This window comes from Thalassophryne amazonica, chromosome 16, assembly GCF_902500255.1.
Source record: "Thalassophryne amazonica chromosome 16, fThaAma1.1, whole genome shotgun sequence".
NCBI lineage: Eukaryota > Metazoa > Chordata > Actinopteri > Batrachoidiformes > Batrachoididae > Thalassophryne > Thalassophryne amazonica.
This window is the reverse complement of record NC_047118.1, coordinates 64,582,909-64,601,974: the sequence shown is the minus strand read 5'-3', so window position 1 is coordinate 64,601,974 and position 19,066 is coordinate 64,582,909. Positions and strand designations below refer to the sequence as shown.

General features: G+C 42.9%; 1 protein-coding gene across 1 annotated transcript in view; it reads left to right on the top strand.

The window, feature by feature from the left end:
* LOC117528620 (axin-2-like) overlaps positions 1-19,066 on the top strand; it is a 510,972-nt gene that overhangs the window by 255,648 nt on the left and 236,258 nt on the right. The gene's annotated exons all lie outside the window — the stretch shown is intronic.

Below are 19,066 nucleotides of genomic sequence, written 5' to 3'. Positions count from 1 at the left end.
TTGATGGCTGTTATTTCTCTTTTTGTAGCACTTTTTGCCTTCTCTCACTACTTCTTTCCTTAGCTGTCCGAAGGCCTGAAGCGGGATTATGTTGTGGCGATTTCTGTTCGTCTGTCTGTCCCAAAAAGGATATAAGCATTCTGAAATGAACTCCTGTCACATTTTTAGGAAGCATTTTGTGAAGCATGGTACAAGTCCTTGTTATAGGTTGGTAATACGCATACTATCATATTGTTCGAGTCATTTTACCAGTGTTAAGGTCCTTGATTAACTAATCTAGACTTCATCAGTGTTCTGAAATCAACTCCTCTCATATTTTTAGGAGGAATTTCATGAAACGTGGTACAAGTCCTTGTTATAGGTTGGCAATATGCATATTATCATATCATTTGTGTTGGGTCGATTTTACTAGAGTTATGGCCCTTGATTAACAAGTCTTGACTCCATCAGTTTCATTAGTGAGTGTCTGTATTCTGAAATCAACTCCTCTAACATTTTTAGAAGGAATTTTGTGAAACTTGGTACAAGTCTTTATTATAGGTTGGTAATACGCATATTATCATATTGTATGAATTGGGCACATTTTACTAGTGTTATGGCCCTTGAATACCAAATTTAGACTGTCAGTTTCATGAGCTTTCTGAAATCAACTATCACATACCTTGAAATATCAGAATGTAGCAAGCACTTGTACCAAAGCGGCATTTGCCAGCGGGGATATTGCGCTTGCAGAGCACTCTTGTTTTTATATATGCTTAAACAGTAAAGCCCCGTTTACACATAGACGGTAAGAGCTCCTGGAAGCGTCCCGGAAGAGTTTTAGGCCGTCTTAAGGATCAAACGCCATTGTTAACGCCGGCACTAGGGGGCGTGGCTTAGTTCTGGCTTTACCGGGAATCGTCGAAAAAATTATTCAACATGTTGAATAATTCCGGGAGCGCTCCCAGAAAATTTGTGTGACGACGGAGACAACGCGAACAACGGCGTTTGATACTTTTTAATCGCCGTTTCATCCTGCCCCTTCCTGTAGTGCCGCAGTTTACTCCGCCGTAATTGGCGGCCGGCGTTGTATTCTTAATCAACGGTGTGTAAAACGTCGATAGAGCCCACATCAGCGTCCTCAAGGGTGTTTTAACCGGCGACAGAGGCAGACAAAACGGCGGCACTAGCGGACAGTACGCTATTCTAAACGGCACCTCCCGGTTAACGGCATTCCAAACGGCCGATAGGTGGCGGTCAGTATAAAAACCCTAGCGCGCTGCATGCAGGCCTCTCACTCGTGGCCAGCTCCAGATATTTTTGCAGAGAAGCTCCAGTATGCCTCCTAAAAGAAAATTGGCAGCGGCAAGGACTTAGCAAGAGGTCTGGTTCAGAAGCAGAGGGGAGGCCTGTGGTGGAGGGTGAAAAGGAAGGAGAATAAAAGACTGAGGATAATCTCCCTCCCCCTGCAGTGACAGAGGCATGTATTCCTGCTGCTTCAGCCTATTATACTCTGGGAGCGGTGCCTATATGCAAAAGTTCCTGGAGTAACGCAAGATTTGCCTGGATAAAACCAGCAGTACACAGGGCATTATTGGCGGCAGCAGAACACCGCCGTTCTCACGTGTGTCTTAACCTGCAATTGTAAAGGATAGAACTGGGTATTAACCCCCGTTGCCTGACATGTGCCGGATGCTACGGCATCAAAACGCTGCTTTATTCGGTGGATTTAGTGGCGTTTTATCCGCGTATTTGCAGCTAGTATGGCGGTCAAAACGCCAGCAAAATGCTCTGCCCCTTTCCACTGCGAAAACAGCCGGAACTACCGCGAACTTCGGTCTACGTACTACCCGCCGACAAAACCGTCTATGTGTAAACGGGGCTTAAGTAGCAATAACAAAAACAAATAAGTAAAAGTATAATAATACAGAACTGTTCACAGAGTCACAAAGCTCTTTACAGTCTATAAAAAGGCTATTTTAAATAAGCCAGTTTAAATAAGTCTTGATCCTTGATTTAATAAGTGCTGAGTCAGAAATAGCACATAAATCAGGAGGTAACTTGTTCCATAGTCTGGGTTCAGCTACTGCAAAAGCACGATCACCCCAGAGTTTGTATTTTGACCTCGGACCATCTAAGTAAAGTTGACCAGATGCCCGTAATGTCCTACTGTAAGTGCGGAGAGTTCAAATTTAAAATAAAGTACAGGTGTAATATGCTCATGTCTGGAAGTGCTCTTTCAAAGATGAGCAGAAGCATTTTGCACAAGTTGAGGGGTGCATGAGAAGACTGGTTAACAACAGCAATAAAGTGCATTACAGTAATCAAGTCTGGAGCTGATGAAAGCATGAATGGCTATCTCAAGATCACGTCTACTGAGAAAGTGCTTTACTTTTAGCCAGAAGGTCGAAAACGCTGGAACAAACTTGCTTTGACAACAGAGTTTATCTGTTGATTGAACCTCAAATATCTGTCAAATATCACTACCAAATTCTTGACAGCTGGTTTTAAATAATTACCCTGAATACCAAAGTTTGTTGGTGCAGCATTCAGCATGCCAGAATGTCCAACCACAATGGTCTCTGTTTACCATCATTCAGGTAAAGGAAATTTTGGGACAGCCAATTAAAAAATGATGACAAAGCATCTCTCCCATTAGTCCTCATAGGCAGCTAGATTTGCAGATAATCTGCAGAACAATGACAGGACAGCTTGTGCTTGGCTATTACTGACCCCAACAGCAACATGTACAATGAAAATAGAATAGGACCCAGAATAGAATCCTGTGGCACTCCACACAAAGAGGAGCAATTGATGAGGAGATTTCACCAATCATAATGGAAAAGCTCCTCTCAGTCAAATACGATTAAAAATCACTTAAGTACAGTACCATGAAGGCCAACAAGATGTTCTAACTGGGAAACAAGTAGTGTGTGATCCACAGTGTCAAAGGCTGCTGTGAGATGTAACAGAACATCTCAGTAGGATTCCTTGCATCCACAGACACAGTGATACCATTATGTCCTTTTAAAGGTGCTGACTCAGTGCTGTGTCATGATCTAAATGCAGATTGGAATTTTTCCAGGCTGTGATTGTCTTCAAACAAACAATGTAACTTTATGAAATACAACCTTTTCTAAAACCTTAGAGAGAAATGGCAGATGTGACACAGGTCTAAAATTGGATAAAACTGACAAGTTGAGGTTAGGTTTTTAAGAAGGGGTCGACCCACAGTATGTTTAAAAGCAGCTGGAACAAACCTTGAACTAAGACAAGAGTTAATAAAAGTTAGGAAACCCACACCAACAGTATTAAAAACCTGTTTCAGCACCTTAGCTGGAACAACATCTAAAGAAGGACTTTTAGGTTTTGTGTTTTGCTACCTCACGAAGGGACGAAAGAGAGATGGGCTCAGACTGCTCGAGCACAGCAAAATGTGCATGAGTAACCAACAGTTCAACATTACATTTATGATCAGCATTCTGTCTCACTGATGAGATTTTGTCAGTGATAAACTGAAGACACTGCTCACAGGTCGTGGTTGTAGCATCCATTAAACAGAAGTATATATATGGGTTTACAACTGGGTTTATAGTCTGAAACAACACTCTAGGATGATAACTGCTGGAAATAATACTCAGCAGATATTGAGCTCAGTTAGACTGTCCCTCAGAATACCAAAAGACACCTGGGGCCTGTATTACGAAGCAGGGTTAACTTGCTCAGATGTAACCCAGGGTCAACCTCTTAAACCGGTGCTGACAAAACCTGGTTCCCTCAAGTGGTGGTAAGCGGTACTACGACGCTGAATATGATGTTGATTTGTTGAACCTGTGTTAACCTAAGTGGAGTATGTGCGCGTTCACATAAAGGGGCGTTTTGCAGCACACGTCACCATTTTTTCAATGATGACGCGGTCACCTGACTTTACCGGAGAAGAATGCACGATTACAACCCCTGGCAATAATTATGGAATCACCGGCCTCGGAGGATGTTCATTCAATTGTTTAATTTTGTAGAAAAAAAGCAGATCACAGACATGACACAAAACTAAAGTAATTTCAAATGGCAACTTTCTGGCTTTAAGAAACACTATAAGAAATCAGGAAAAAAAATTGTGGCAGTCAGTAACGGTTACTTTTTTAGACCAAGCAGAGGGAAAAAAATATGGACTCACTCAATTCTGAGGAATAAATTATGGAATCACCCTGTAAATTTTCATCCCCAAAACTAACACCTGCATCAAATCAGATCTGCTTGTTAGTCTGCATCTAAAAAGGAGTGATCACACCTTGGACAGCTGTTGCACCAAGTGGACTGACATGAATCATGGCTCCAACACGAGAGATGTCAATTGAAACAAAGGAGAGGATTATCAAACTCTTAAAAGAGGGTAAATCATCATGCAATGTTGCATAAGATGTTGGTTGTTCACAGTCAGCTGTGTCTAAACTCTGGACCAAATACAAACAACATGGGAAAGTTGTTAAAGGCAAACATACTGGTAAACCAAGGAAGACATCAAAGTGTCAAGACAGAAAACTTAAAGCAATATGTCTCAAAAATCGAAAATGCACAACAAAACAAATGAGGAACGAATGGGAGGAAACTGGAGCCAACGTCTGTGACCAAACTGTAAGAAACCGCCTAAAGGAAATGGGATTTACATACAGAAAAGCTAAACGAAAGCTATCATTAACACCTAAACAGAAAAAAACAAGGTTACAATGGGCTAAGGAAAAGCAATCGTGGACTGTGGATGACAGGATGAAAGTCATATTCAGCGATGAATCTCGAATGTGCATTTGGCAAGGTGATGATGCTGGAACTTTTGTTTGGTGGCGTTCCAATGAGATTTATAAAGATGACTGCCTGAAGAGAACATGTAAATTTCCACAGTCATTTTTGATATGGGGTTGCATGTCAGGTAAAGGCACTGGGGAGATGGCTGTCATTACATCATCAATAAATGCACAAGTTTACATTGATATTTTGGACACTTTTCTTATCCCATCAGTTGAAAGGATGTTTGGGGATAGTGAAATCATTTCTCAAGATGATAATGCATCTTGCCATAGAGCAAAAACTGTGAAAACATTCCTTGCAAAAAGACACATAGGGTCAATGTCATGGCCTGCAAATAGTCCGGATCTTAATCCAATCGAAAATCTTTGGTGGAAGTTGAAGAAAATGGTCCATGACAAGGCTCCAACCTGCAAAGCTGATCTGGCAACAGCAATCAGAGAAAGTTGGAGCCAGATTGATGAACAGTACTGTTTGTCACTCATTAAGTCCATGCCTCAGAGACTGCAAGCTGTTATAAAAGCCAGAGGTGGTGCAACAAAATACTAGTGATGTGTTGGAGCGTTCTTTTGTTTTTCATGATTCCATAATTTTTTCCTCAGAATTGAGTGATTCCATATTTTTTTCCCTCTGCTTGGTCTAAAAAAGTAACCGTTACTGACTGCCACAAAATGTTTTCCTGATTTCTTGTAGTGTTTCTTAAAGCCAGAAAGTTGCCATTTGAAATGACTTCAGTTTTGTGTCATGTCTGTGATCTGCTTTTTTTCTACAAAATTAAACAACTGAATGAACATCCTCCGAGGCCGGTGATTCCATAATTTTTGCCAGGGGTTGTATTATGCGGAGCTACGAAGAATTTAAATTAACGTTAAGGGGGAAATCGAACACATCGTCTGCCAATAAAGCAAGACAGGCTTGTTGGAAACGTATTGCTGATAGGGTAAATGCGTAATTGTTCTCCAAATCTGTTACAGATGATTAACCTGTGGAATGTCTGACGTGTAGAAAAATGCCCCTCTTCCATTAATTATGCCCAGATGCAACACGATTCAGAAGTGGCCATAGACCTACTAATAAATGTTTGGTTAATTTAATGTTTCCTTAATAGGCTACCTTGACTGTATGATTGCTATTCCTAATCCTGTCAATATGTCAGATGCAATAGCAGTGCCAAACGCACCTGGCTGGCAGCAGGTGAAGATGAAATGTAAAAACATCCTTCATCCTTCAAAACGGTTTATATTCATAGCTTGATAAGCCCCACTTCGCCTAATTAATGGACATGCATTAGACCTATTTTGATATTAGTAATTACTCGCAATTGCATAAAACCCTTCATTGATTTGCATTGCGGAAAAATGGCCAGGGAAAACGCCAAATGCATCCAACAGTTTAGATAGAGCAAGTACTACCTTGCGAATCATACGACATACAGTATTCTTGCTCAGATGTTCAGCATCACCGATGGAATACATATATTGTCCACTGGCAGAATATCTAAGCGCAAGGCACATTATCTGCTCGATCGTCGGGGCATTGTTACACTGTAAAAAATGACTTGTTTTCACAGCAAAACGCTGACAGCTGTGATTACCAGGGACTTCCTGTAAAACATACAGCAGCACAGTGGATAACATTACAGACATAATATGTATGTGGATTTACAGTGAATGAACCACGGCTGACTCACATTAAAGGAACTGTTACATCTACAAACAAGAGCTCTTTTTTTTTTGTACATTTAACCGCTGTATTTTTTACAGTGGTGACCACAGCTGCCAGCGTCCTCCTGTAAAAACAACAGCCTTTTTTTACAGTGTACGATGGATGATGTTACAGACGTCTGGCCCGATCAGCTGTCAAAGATAACGAATTCCCTCGGCTGAGGATCTGTATCTTTCATAGAGAATATCGTCCGGGTATGTCAGCGGATTCCGGCGGTCTTTAAAAACCCTCGCCCTGCGGAGAGAGCCCCCACAATTTGTGCCCCAATATCAAATGGATCATCCAGGTAGGCTGGCATTGTCTTCGGAGTGATGCAGGTGGATGGACGGTACTTATAAAGGGAGTGGTTAAGCGGAAACCTCATGCTAATCCTGGAACATAACCTGCTCGGAGCAGGTTTGGCGCAAAGCGTAAGTTGCCATGGCAGCATGCCTTGATCGAAACCTATCCACCCTTCGTAGTACGGGTTAACCGGGAAGTTATTCCATACGTCATTAACTTACTCCAGAAGTTACCCATATAAGCCAGTAACCCTGCTTCGTAGTACAGGCCCCTGTAGTTTGTCCTTTTTCCACCTTCTTCCCACCTGTCTGCAGCATTGTCCTTTTTCCACCTTCTTCCCGCCTAATTTTGCTCATTTTGAAATGGATGCCTGCAACACATTTCAAAAAGCTGGGGCAGTGGTGTGTTTACCACTGTGTTACATCACCTTTCCTTCTAACAACACTCAATTTTGAGTTTTGCAACTGGCTGTTGGACTTCCTCACCCAGAGGCCACAAGCAGTCTGTGTTGGCAACAACACCTCCAGCAGCATTGTATTGAACACAGGGGCTCCCCAAGGCTGCATGCTCAGTCCACTGCTCTTCACATTACTGACACATGACTACACAACAACTCACAGCACAAACCACATAGTGAAGTTTGCGGATGACACAACTCTGGTGGGGCTCATCACCAAGGGCGATGAGACTCACTACAGGGAAGAGGTCAACCTTCTGACCACATGATGCAGAAAACAACAACCTCCTGCTGAATGTCAGCAAGACCAAGGAGATTGTTGTTGACTTCCGGAAAGGTCACACCCAACACCTACCACTGACCATCTAGGGTGCTCCTGTGGAGAGAGTGAGCAGCACCAAATTCCTGGAGGTGCACATCAGTGAGGACCTGTCCTGGACCACCAACACTGCATCACTGGCAAAGAAAGCTCAACGGCGTCTCTACTTCCTGCGCAAACCCAAGCCCATCTTGCCCATGACCAGTGTCCTGCAATGTTTCACTTTATCACTACCACACCACTTGCACAGTGTCTTAACAAAAATCTGCTGCTGCTACAAATACTGAATGGTTTGCACTACTGCACTTTCCACTTTTACTATTACCTCAGACACTACACTGTAAATACTTGTGCACTTTACTGTCCTTATTGTCGAAATGTCTTGTCCTGTCATCACAGAGGGAAGGTGCGAAACAAAATTTCGATTCCTTGTATGTCTAGTACATGTGAATAATTGACAATAAAGCCGACTTTGACTTTGACTTCAATAAGCATTTGAGAACTGAGGACACTAATTGTGAGTATCATGATTGGGTATAAAAGGAGCATTCCCAAAAGTCTCAGCTGTTCACAAGCAAAGATGGGGTGAGGATCACCACTTTGTGAACAACTGCATGAAAAAATAGACCAACAGTTTAAGAACAATGTTTCTCAATGTTCAGTTGCAAGGAAATTAGGGATTCCATCATCTACAGTCCATAATACAATCAGAAGATTCAGAGAATCTGGAGAACTTTCTACACGTAAGCAGCAAGGCCGAAAACCAACATTGAATGCCCATGACCTTCGACCCCTCAGGTGGCACTGCATTAAAAACCGACATCATTGAGTAAAGGATCTTCCCGCGTGGGTTTAAGAACACTTCAGAAAGCCATTATCAGTTAACACAGTTCGTCGCTACATCTACAAGTGCAAGTTAAAACTCTACCATGCAAAATGAAAGCCATACATCAACAACATCCAGAAACGCTGCCGCCTCCTCTGGGCTCGAGCTTATTTGAAATGGACAGACGCAAAGTGGAAAAGTGTGCTGTGGACTGATGAGTCCACATTTCAAATTGTTTTTGGAAATCATGGATGTCGTGTGCTCCGGACAAAAGAGGAAACAGACCAATCAGATTGTTACCAGCGCTAAGTTTAAAAGGCAGCATCTGTGATGGTATGGGGGTGTGTTAGTGCCATGACATGGAAACTTACACATCTGTGATGGCACCATCAATGCTGAAAGGTACATCCAGGTTTTGGAGCAACACATGCTGCCATCCAAGCAACGTCTTTTTCTGGGACGTCCCTGCTTATTTCAGCAAGACAATGCCAAGTCACATTCTGCACGTTACAACAGCGTGGCTTCGTAGTATAAGAGTGCATTGTCACGATGGGTGGGTGCTAGGCACTCGAAGCGGTAGGACCCGCAATGCAGACTCCCAGACTAAGCTTGGGTATAAAAGAAATCATCGTCTTTAATTTCGGCTCAGGTACGGTACACAGGTGATCCGTCAGCGTAGCAGAAGCACAAACAGGGTCAGGCATAAACACAGTAATGGTTAGCAGAGTTCAGAGGCATGAGCAGACACAGGCATCAGAGATGAGGCAAAAGGCGCAGTCAAAAATACAAAGCAGGATCTGGATACACAGCAAAACAACAACAGGACTGCATACAGAGCTGGTGAGTGTACAAAGACAACAAACAAGCAGGGGTGTGTTGGCTGGGAGGAGATTAAATAAGACAGGAGTTAACAAGGTGCACGTGAGGAAGAATCTAGAAAGGGGTGTGGCTAGTGAACAAAGATTAAACACTGTAAGATGGGGAGGAAGAGAGTACACAAAGTGAAGTGATGTAGGATACAAAGATGCAGGTGCCAAGAGTGATAGTGAAAGAAAACACAGAGCGGACAGAAACAAAGTACAGACAAGGACATGAGGTAGGTGCAGAGATGTGAAGTGAGAACATAATCGGATGGGTGATGAGGGAAACAGGGAACTGTGAACCGAGGAGATAAAACAGATGACAGAACAAATAATCAGAGACTAAATGCGAGGTCTGTCCGTAAAGTATCGTACCTTTTTATTTCTTTCAAAAACTATATGGATTTCATTCATATGTTTTTACGTCAGACATGCTTGAACCCTCGTGCGCATGCGTGAGTTTTTCCCACGCCTGTCGGTGACGTCATTCGCCTGTGAGCACGCCTTGTGGAAGGAGTGGTCCCGCCCCCTCGTCGGATTTTCATTGTCTGGAAATGGCGGAATGAAAAGGACCTTTTTTTCCATCAGAATTTTTTCAGAAGCTGTTAGAGACTGGCACCTGGAAACCATTCGAAAAATTTATCTGGCTTTCGGTGAAATTTACGGGCTTCACAGAGAATAAGGACTTTAACTACAGGTTTATAGGAACCCTTTAAAGGACGGTCGGATGCGCCGCGCTGTGGGCTGCGACGATGCGGCGCAAACCACTGGATCATTTCTAAGCTGATGGCTCTGTGGATACGAGAACGTCGTGTGCTCTTTCTCTGGTTATCACAAGACCTGGACATCAGCCATTTTCCGGCAGATTTCACTTTTTAACAAGAGATTTGTCATGGAAGCCGCGCGGAGGCTTCGCGCGTCACGACCGATTCGCTGATGGAAGCGAGACAAAGGAACACCTCCGTTTCGAAGTGGTTAGAGGACAAGTTGGGACATGTCCAGCTCTCCACAAGTTCTTTTATACTCACTGGGCTGGTAAGCACTGAAAGCCGAGATAGACATGTCCCAACTTGTCGAAGCCTCCGCGCGGCTTTCCATGACAAAATCTCTTGTTAAAAGTGAAATCTGCCGGAAAATGGCTGATGTCCAGGTCTTGTGATAACCAGAGAAAGAGCACACGACGGTCTCGTATCCACAGAGCCATCAGCTTAGAAATGATCCAGTGGTTTGTGCCGCATCGTCGCAGCCCGCAGCGCGGCGCACCGACCGTCCTTTAAAGGGGTCCTTAAACCTGTAGTTAAAGTCCTTATTCTCTGTGAAGCCCGTAAAATTTTCACTGAAAGCCAGATAAATTTTTCGAATGGTTTCCAGGTGCCAGTCTCTAACAGCTTCTGAAAAAACTCTGATGGAAAAAAGTCCTTTTCATTCTGCCATTTCCAGACAATGAAAATCCGCCGAGGGGGCGGGACAACTCCTTCCGCAAGGCGTGCTCACAGGCGAATGACGTCACCGACAGGCGTGGAAAAACTCACGCATGCGCACGAGGGTTCAAGCATGTCTGACGTAAAAACATATGAATGAAATCCATATAGTTTTTGAAAAAATAAAAAGGTACGATACTTTACGGACAGACCTTGTAAGTAACGGGAAAGCAAAACCCGTATGTAAGCATAACTAGTGACAATTATGATAACAACAAAATAACAAGTGATAACCTAATGAAAACTACATGATAAATAGAGATAATACTAAAACTAAACTAAACAGAACTGACTAAGAAAACAAGGTGGTAAACAAACCATAAGAAACGCGTGACAAAACAATAAGAGAAAACAAAACCTGACATTAAAACACAACAATGTTACAAATGAGAGGAACTAGATAATCAAGTGATAAATTAATGAGCAATAAATGAAAACACAACTGAAGAAACTAGAACAGAACTGAACGAAAAGCCAAAGTAAAAAGTAACAAATAAAGTGACACATAACAGAGAATAAACCAAGATGAAAATAAATAACTAATAACTCAAGCTGGGGCAGAAAGAGAACAACAGAAACGGGGGGGAAAAAATGGGCTCAACGCCTTGATCAGGCCAAATCATGACGTGGGTACTAAACTGGCCTGCCTGCAGTCCAGACCTGTCGCCCATTGAAAATGTGTGGCACACTATAAAGCACAAAATACGACAACAGAGACCCTGGACTGTTGAACAACTGAAATCGTACATCAGGCAAGAATGGGAAAGAATTCCACCTACAAAGCATCAACAATTAGTGTCCTCAGTTCCCAAATGCTTATTGAGTGTTGTTAGAAAGAAACGTGATGTAACACAGTGGTAACATACCACTGCCCCAGCTTTTTTGAAATGTGTTGCAGGCATCTATTTCAAAATGAGCAAATATTTGCACTAAAACAATAAAGTTTATCAGTTTGAACATTAAATAGCTTGTCTTTGTGGTGTATTCAATTGAATACAGGTTGAAAAGGATTTGCAAATCATTGTATTCTGTTTTTATTTACATTTTACACAATGTTTCTGTGTAGGCTCTCAGTTGTCCAGGTGGTTTCCATAGTAGAGAAGCTTGAATCTTCGACTGGACTGGGTTGCTTGACGTGACGACGTTTCGCTTCAAATCACAGAAGCTTCCTCAGCTAAAATTCTTGCTCTGATAGTCTGACTTCTGGCTTGACTCTTGTAGAGAAGAATAAACCAGAAGCCAACAAAAGCTGGAGTTTTTTAACCTAACCAGACCCCACCTACCGAGAGGCTGACTGCTATAGGCTAGTGACTAACAATAGCTCTAATTAGCACCTATTGTGCTCTAGTTAGCACTCTCCTAATGACAGGACGGACGCCTCTCCTGATGGCTCCCTTGACGACTCTCTCCTGATGACGTGAATGACTCATTGCCATGAACAAAAGACTGAAACTGCTTTGACCTGAGTACCACTTTGTAAACAGGGGACAAAGCGTGTCTGAGACCCGCTCCGCGGTTAAGGCTGGGTTTCAACTGTTTTACAAGAATACTTCCTTGACACCTCTCTCAAACCATTTCTTCTCTCTGGCTAAGATTTTAACTTCCTTGTCCTCAAACGTGTGGTTAGTGTCTTTCAGGTGGAGATGAACTGCAGACTGAGGTCCACTGGTGACCTCTCTGCGGTGCTGGTATAGCCTCTTGTGTAAAGTTGCTTCGTCTCACCTATGTAGTGTTCATTACAGTTTTCCTGACATCTGATATGATACACTACATTGCTCTGTTTGTAACTAGGGATCCTGTCCTTAGGGTGAACTAATTTCTGTCTCAAGGTGTTGACTGGTTTAAAGTAAACTGGGATTTTGTGCTGTCTGAAGATCCTCTGTAGTTTTTCCCCTACTCCTGCTAAGTAAGGGAGAGACACTCCTTCTTGTCTCCGTCTCCTGTCTGTCTGGTCTCTTTGTTTTCTGGGACTTCTGCACTTTGTCCAGGGACCAGCGTGGGTACCCACATACTGTGAGGGCTTTCCGTACAAGTTGTTGCTCTTTAGCCCTTCCCTCTGCAGTTGTGGGCACCTGTAGGGCTCTGTGTTGAAGCGTCCTGATCACCCCAAGCTTGTGTTCAAGGGGGTGGTTTGAGCCAAAGAGCAGATATTGGTCAGTGTGAGTGGGTTTTCTGTAAACCTCTGTCTGGAGCTGCCTGTTCTCTCCAATTGTAACATCACAGTCCAAGAAGGCTAAATGGTTGTTTCTGGCATCCTCACGTGTGAACTTGATATTGGAGTCCACCGAATTGATGTGTTCTGTAAAGTCCTCGACCTCCTGATTTTAACCCATGTGTCATCGACATGTCTGATCCAGTGACTGGGAGAGATGCCCGTGAACGACGTCAAGGCTGTCTTCTCCACTCGCTCCATGTACAGATTGGCCACAATGGGGGATACTGGAGACCCCATTGCACAACCATGGATCTGCCTGTAGTAATTCCCCCTAAACAGGAAATACGTGGTGTTAAGACAGATCTCCAAGAGTTGGCAGATGTGGTCTGGTGTGAGTTTGGTCCTTTCAGGTAGAGACACATCTTCCAGCAGTCTCTGCCTCACAGCTGAGATGGCCTCAGCGGTGGGGATGCAGGTGAACAACGAAGTCACATCAAATGACACCATAGTTTCATCTGCCTCCTGCTGCAGGCCCTTGATTTTGTTCACAAAATCTTGTGTGTTCTCCACATGGTGGTCTGAGTTACCCACTAGAGGAGCCAAAACCCACTTGAGGTGCTTGGCCAAATTGTATGTGATGGAATCTGTGCTACATACAATAGGCCTGAGTGGCACGTCCTGTTTATGGATTTTGGGCAGTCCATAGATGCATGGAGTGGTGTCCCCCGGGTACAGTCTGTAGTATGTCTGCCTGTCGATGAGTCCCTCTTTCTCCAGGTTTTGGAGGCAGAGGGACAATTTGATCCACGCACTGATCCACACAATCTGCCATACAGGGGAGTAAATTCATTGTAAACTGTTGTAAACTGTGTGAGGCTTCATGCAAGTGCGCAAAGAAAATTTTGAGATGTTTAAAATCTCTGTCATGCATTAATTATGTGAACTTCACGTGAAAATTGCGCAAACAATTAAAAAAACACTGAGTGTGAATGTGAGTCACTGCGTTAGCTCACCGCATCACAGCGCAGCTCATCTGAACGATTATAACGAGTTGTTAAATCTATCATAAACATTATGTTACAGCTACTTATAAGAAGGAATAACATGCAACTGTTTCACCAAGCTATTACCATATAAATATTAGAAATAATTACCTTTTAGACTATTCCAAATGCATTCTGCACGTCATAAACCGTACGAGAGAGAGAGAGAAAATCTGCAGCTGAAACGGTCCTCTGTGATTCTGGAAGCAATTAGAGGTGTTTTCATCAGCCAAGCTCTGAGGAAAAAAATGATTAATCTGCTGCAAAATAATTATTTTATATACGCAGTGTTGCGTGGCAGTGCGGGGTTGACATACATGCAAGTGTCAAGGCACCTATACTTGTAAGTGATCTGGTGTTAATAATAATGATTATTTCATTATTCAGAAATGTGTAAGATTTTGGTATGCGTATACAGTGAGGAATATTAGTATTTCAAACACCCTGCGATTTTGCAAGTTCTCCCACTTAGAAATCATGGAGGGGTCTGAAATTTTCATCTTAGGTGCATGTCCACTGTGAGAGACATAATCTAAAAAAAAAATCCGGAAATCACAATCTATGATTTTTTTAATAATTTATTTGTATGTTACTGCTGCAAATAAGTATTTGATCCCCTACCAACCAGCAAGAATTCTGGCTCTCACAGACCTGTTAATTTTTGTTTAAGAAGCCCTCCTCTTCTGCACTCTTTACCTGTATTATTGCACCTGTTTGAACTTGTTACCTGTATAAAAGACACCTGTTCACACACTCAATCAATCACACTCCAACCTGTCCACCATAGCAAGACCAAAGAGCTGTCTAAGGACACCAGGGACAAAACTGTAGACCTGCACAAGGCTGGAATGGACTACAGCAGAACTTCTCAAAATGTGAGGCGCGCCCGTTTGGGGGGCGCGGAGAGGCATCGGGGGGAGCGTGTAAACGGCCTGGAAATGTGCTGCAAAAATGTGCGGAACAGAAATGTTGAACAGTGCATCAACACGGCCCCATTTTAGAGCACACCAAACTACCGCGCTTCCATGGTTGCACCACGCTGCAGGCGGGGGGGGGGGGGGGGGGTCACGATGGAGACATGCAGGTGCATACGTGACATTTCATATGATTTGGAGGAGCAGCTAACAGAGAAAGTGAGACAGTCCCGTTATGCTTTACAATGGACGAAGCCACAGTAATAATAAAGACTGACTTCTCATCGCATATGTTCGCTTTCTCACGCCAGCCTCCCTGAATGAGGATTTACTGTTTTGTAAACACGTAACAAACAGGGCCACAGCTGACGAAATATTTCAAATCATAAATGACTATTTGACGAAACACAACATAAAATGGGAGAACTGCATCGGAATCTGCACAGATGGAGCAAAGGCAATGGCAGGACACAAGTCGGGGCTGCAGGCACTGATACGCCGAGTGGCACCAAACGCGCAGTGGACGCACTGTATAATACACCGAGAGGCACTTGCATCAAGACAACTGAGCTGTCAATTAAATGAGGTGTTATCTGATGTTGTGAGCGCAGTTAACTTCATCAAAACAAGACCCCTAAAAGCACACATGTTCTCTGCACTCTGTCAAGAGATGGGGGTGGGACACTCAGCCGTGTTGTTTCACAGTGAGTCCCGCTGGCTCTCCCGAGGCAAAGTGTTGTCTCAAGTGTTTGAACTGAGAGAAGAAATGAAGGATTTTCATGGAAGAGCAGCACATGTTTGACCTTGCATCAAAGTTTAAAGATGAGCAGTTTGTAATGAAACTGGCATATCTCAGTGACATTTCTGCAAAGTTAAATGACTTAAATCTGCAGCTACAAGGCAAAGAGAAGCATCTCCCTCACCTGGCAGACAGAATTAACAGCTTTAAAAGAAAGCTGGAGATGTGGGGAAACGCATTGAAAGGGGAAACATTGACTCATTTGAGAACCTGAGTTTGTAGAAAGCTACCACCTGGATGCTACACCCCAGTTATGAACTGTTTCAAGGGTCATATCTCTTCTCTTGGGGATTTTTTCCAAAAATATTTCCCAGATGACTGTGCTCACTATGACTGGGTGAGAAATCCTTTTCAAGCACAACCATGATGATTCTGGGAAAGCTCAGAACTACACAGGAGGACCTGGTCAATGACCTGAAGAAAGCTGGGACCACAGTCACAAAGATTACATTAGTAACACATGATGCTGTCATGGTTTAAAATCCTGCAGGGCAGCAAGGTCCCCCTACTCAAGCCAGCACATGTCCTGGCCCGTTTGAATTTCACCAGTGACCATCTGAATGATCCAGAGGAGGCATGGGAGAAGGTCATGTGGTCAGATGAGACCAGAATAGAGCTTTTTGGAATCAACAACATTTACCATGTTTAGAGGACGAGAACAACCCCAAGAAAACCATACCAGCCGTGAAGCATGGGGGTGGAAACGTCATACTCTGGGGATGCTCTTCTGCAAAGAGGACAGGACGACTGCATCATATTGAAGGGAGGATGGATGGGCTCATGTATTGCAAGACTTTGGAAAACAACCTCCTTCCCTCAGTAAAAGCACTGAAGATGGGTCATGACTGGGTCTTCCGGCATGACAATGACCCCAAACACACAGCCAGGGCAACTAAGGAGGAGCTCCTTAAGAAGCATTTCAAGGTCCTGGAGTGGCCTGGCCAGTCTCCAGACCTGAACTCAATAGAAAAGCTTTGGAGGGAGCTGAAACTCCAAAGCTGAAAGATTTGGAGAAAATCTGTATGGAGGAGTAGACCAAAATCCCTGCTGCATTGTGTGAAAACCTGGTGAAAAACTACAGGAAACAGACCTCTGTAATTCCAAACAAAGGCTACTGTACCAAATATTAACATTGATTTTCACAGGTGTTGAAATACTTATTTGCAGCAGTAACATACAAATCAATTATTTTTTTAAAAATCTTACAGATCCCTCCATGATTTCTAAGTGGGAGAACTTGCAAAATCGCAGGGTGTTCAAATACTTATTTTCCTCACTGTAAGTTGCACCGGAGTATATAGTTGTGCTCAAAAGTTTACATTTAAGTTTAGATTTTGTTTTTCCCATTTTTCAGAGAATATGAATAACACACACACTTCACTCATAGTTGGTAGTTGTGTGAAGCGAGAATATGAATAACACACACACTTCACTCATAGTTGGTAGTTGTGTGAAGCCATTTATTGTCAAACAACTGTTTGCTCTTTTTAAGTCATAATGACAACAGAAACTAACCAAATTACCCTAATCAAAAGTTTACATACCCTGGTGATTTTGACCTGATAACATGCACATAAGTTGACACAAACGGGTTTGAATGGCTACAAAAGGTAAGCATCCTCACCTGTGATCTGTTTGCTTGTAATCAGTGTGTATAAAGGTCAGTGATTTTCTGGGCTCCTGACAGACCCTTGCATCTTTTATCCAGTGCTGGCTGCACTGATGTTTCTGGTTTTTGAGTCATAGGGAAAGCAAAGGAATTGTCAAAGAAAAAGTAATAGAACTGTATGAAACAGGAAAGGGATATAAAAAGATATCCAAGGGACTAAGAATGCCAATTGGCAGTGTTCAGACTCTAATTAAGAAGTGGAAAATGAGGGATTTTGTTGGAACCAAACCACAGTCAGGTAGTACAACAAAAATTTCAGCAACAACTGCCAGGAAACATGTTCAGATGCAAAGAAAACCCCACAGATAACTTCAACTGAAATGCAGGACTCTCTGGAAGAAAGTGGTGTGGCTGTTTCAAGATGCACAATAAGGAAGCACTTGAAGAAAAATTGGCTGCAATGTCGAGTCCCCAGAAGAAAGCCATTACTACGTAAATGCCACAAAGTATCCTGCTTACAATATGTCAAACAGCACAGAAAACAGTCATTTGGAGTGATGAAACCAAAATTGAACTTTTTGACCACATCCATAAACGTTACATTTAGAGAGGAGTCAGCAAGGCCTATGATGTAAGGTGCCCCCTTCCTACTGTGAAGCATGAAGGTGGATTGCTGATGTTTGGTGGATAAAATACTGGAGGAAAATTTGCATTCATCATCCTGGAAGCTGCACTTGGGATGTACTTGGACATTCTGGAGTGGCCATCTCAGTCTCCTGACCTCAATATCATTGAGCCACTCTGGGGAGATCTCAAACATGCAGTTGGAATTTACAGGAACTGGAGGCATTTTGCCAAGAAGAATGGGAAGCTTTCCCATCAGAGAAAATACAGAGCCTTGTCCACAACTACTACAAAAGACTCCAAGCTGTCACTAATGTTAAAGGGGACAATATACTGTATTAAGAACTGGGCTATGTAAACTTTTGATCAGGGTCATTTGGGTAGTTCCTGTTGTCATTATCATTTAAAAAAGAGTAAACACAGTTGTTTGACAATAAATGGCTTCACATGACCACTAACCAGAACTGAAAAGAAAATTTCTGTATTATCATTCATATTCTCTGAAAAGTGGCCAAAAAAAATCTAAAATTCTGCCAGGGTATGAGCACAACTGTATATGTGTGATAAATATATGATATAACTTCTGGTTGTTAAATGGACTGCATTTATATAGCTTATATAGCGCTTTTCCATCTGCAAAAGATGCCCAAAGCACTTTACACATCAATGCCTCACATTCACCCTGATGTCAGGCTACTGCCATGCAAGGCATTCACTACACAGCAACTAGGGGATTAAGGACCTTGCGCAAGGGCCCTTAGTGATTTTCCAGTCAGGCTGGGATTTCAGCCGAGGATCCTCTGGTCTCAAGCCCAGTGCTTAATCAGTAGACCATCACCTCCCCTTGTTCCAGTGCAAATCAGGATTTGTCACCAATTTTATGCCGGATGCCCTTCCTGATGCAACTCAAGTTCTACATGGTGAAACTTTACAACATACTTCATGAAAGAAAAAACATATCAATGGAAAAATAGTAGAGAAGCTTGAATCTTTGACTGGACTGGGTTGCTTGACGCGAGGACGTTTCGCTTCAAATTGCAGAAGCTTCCTCAGCTAAAATTCTTGCTCTGGTAGTCTGACTTCTGTCTGACCCTTGTCGAAAACTTCTCTTCTCGACAAGGGTCAGACTACCAGAGCAAGAATTTTAGCTGCCGAAGCTTCTGCGATTAGAAGCGGAACGTCCTCGCGTC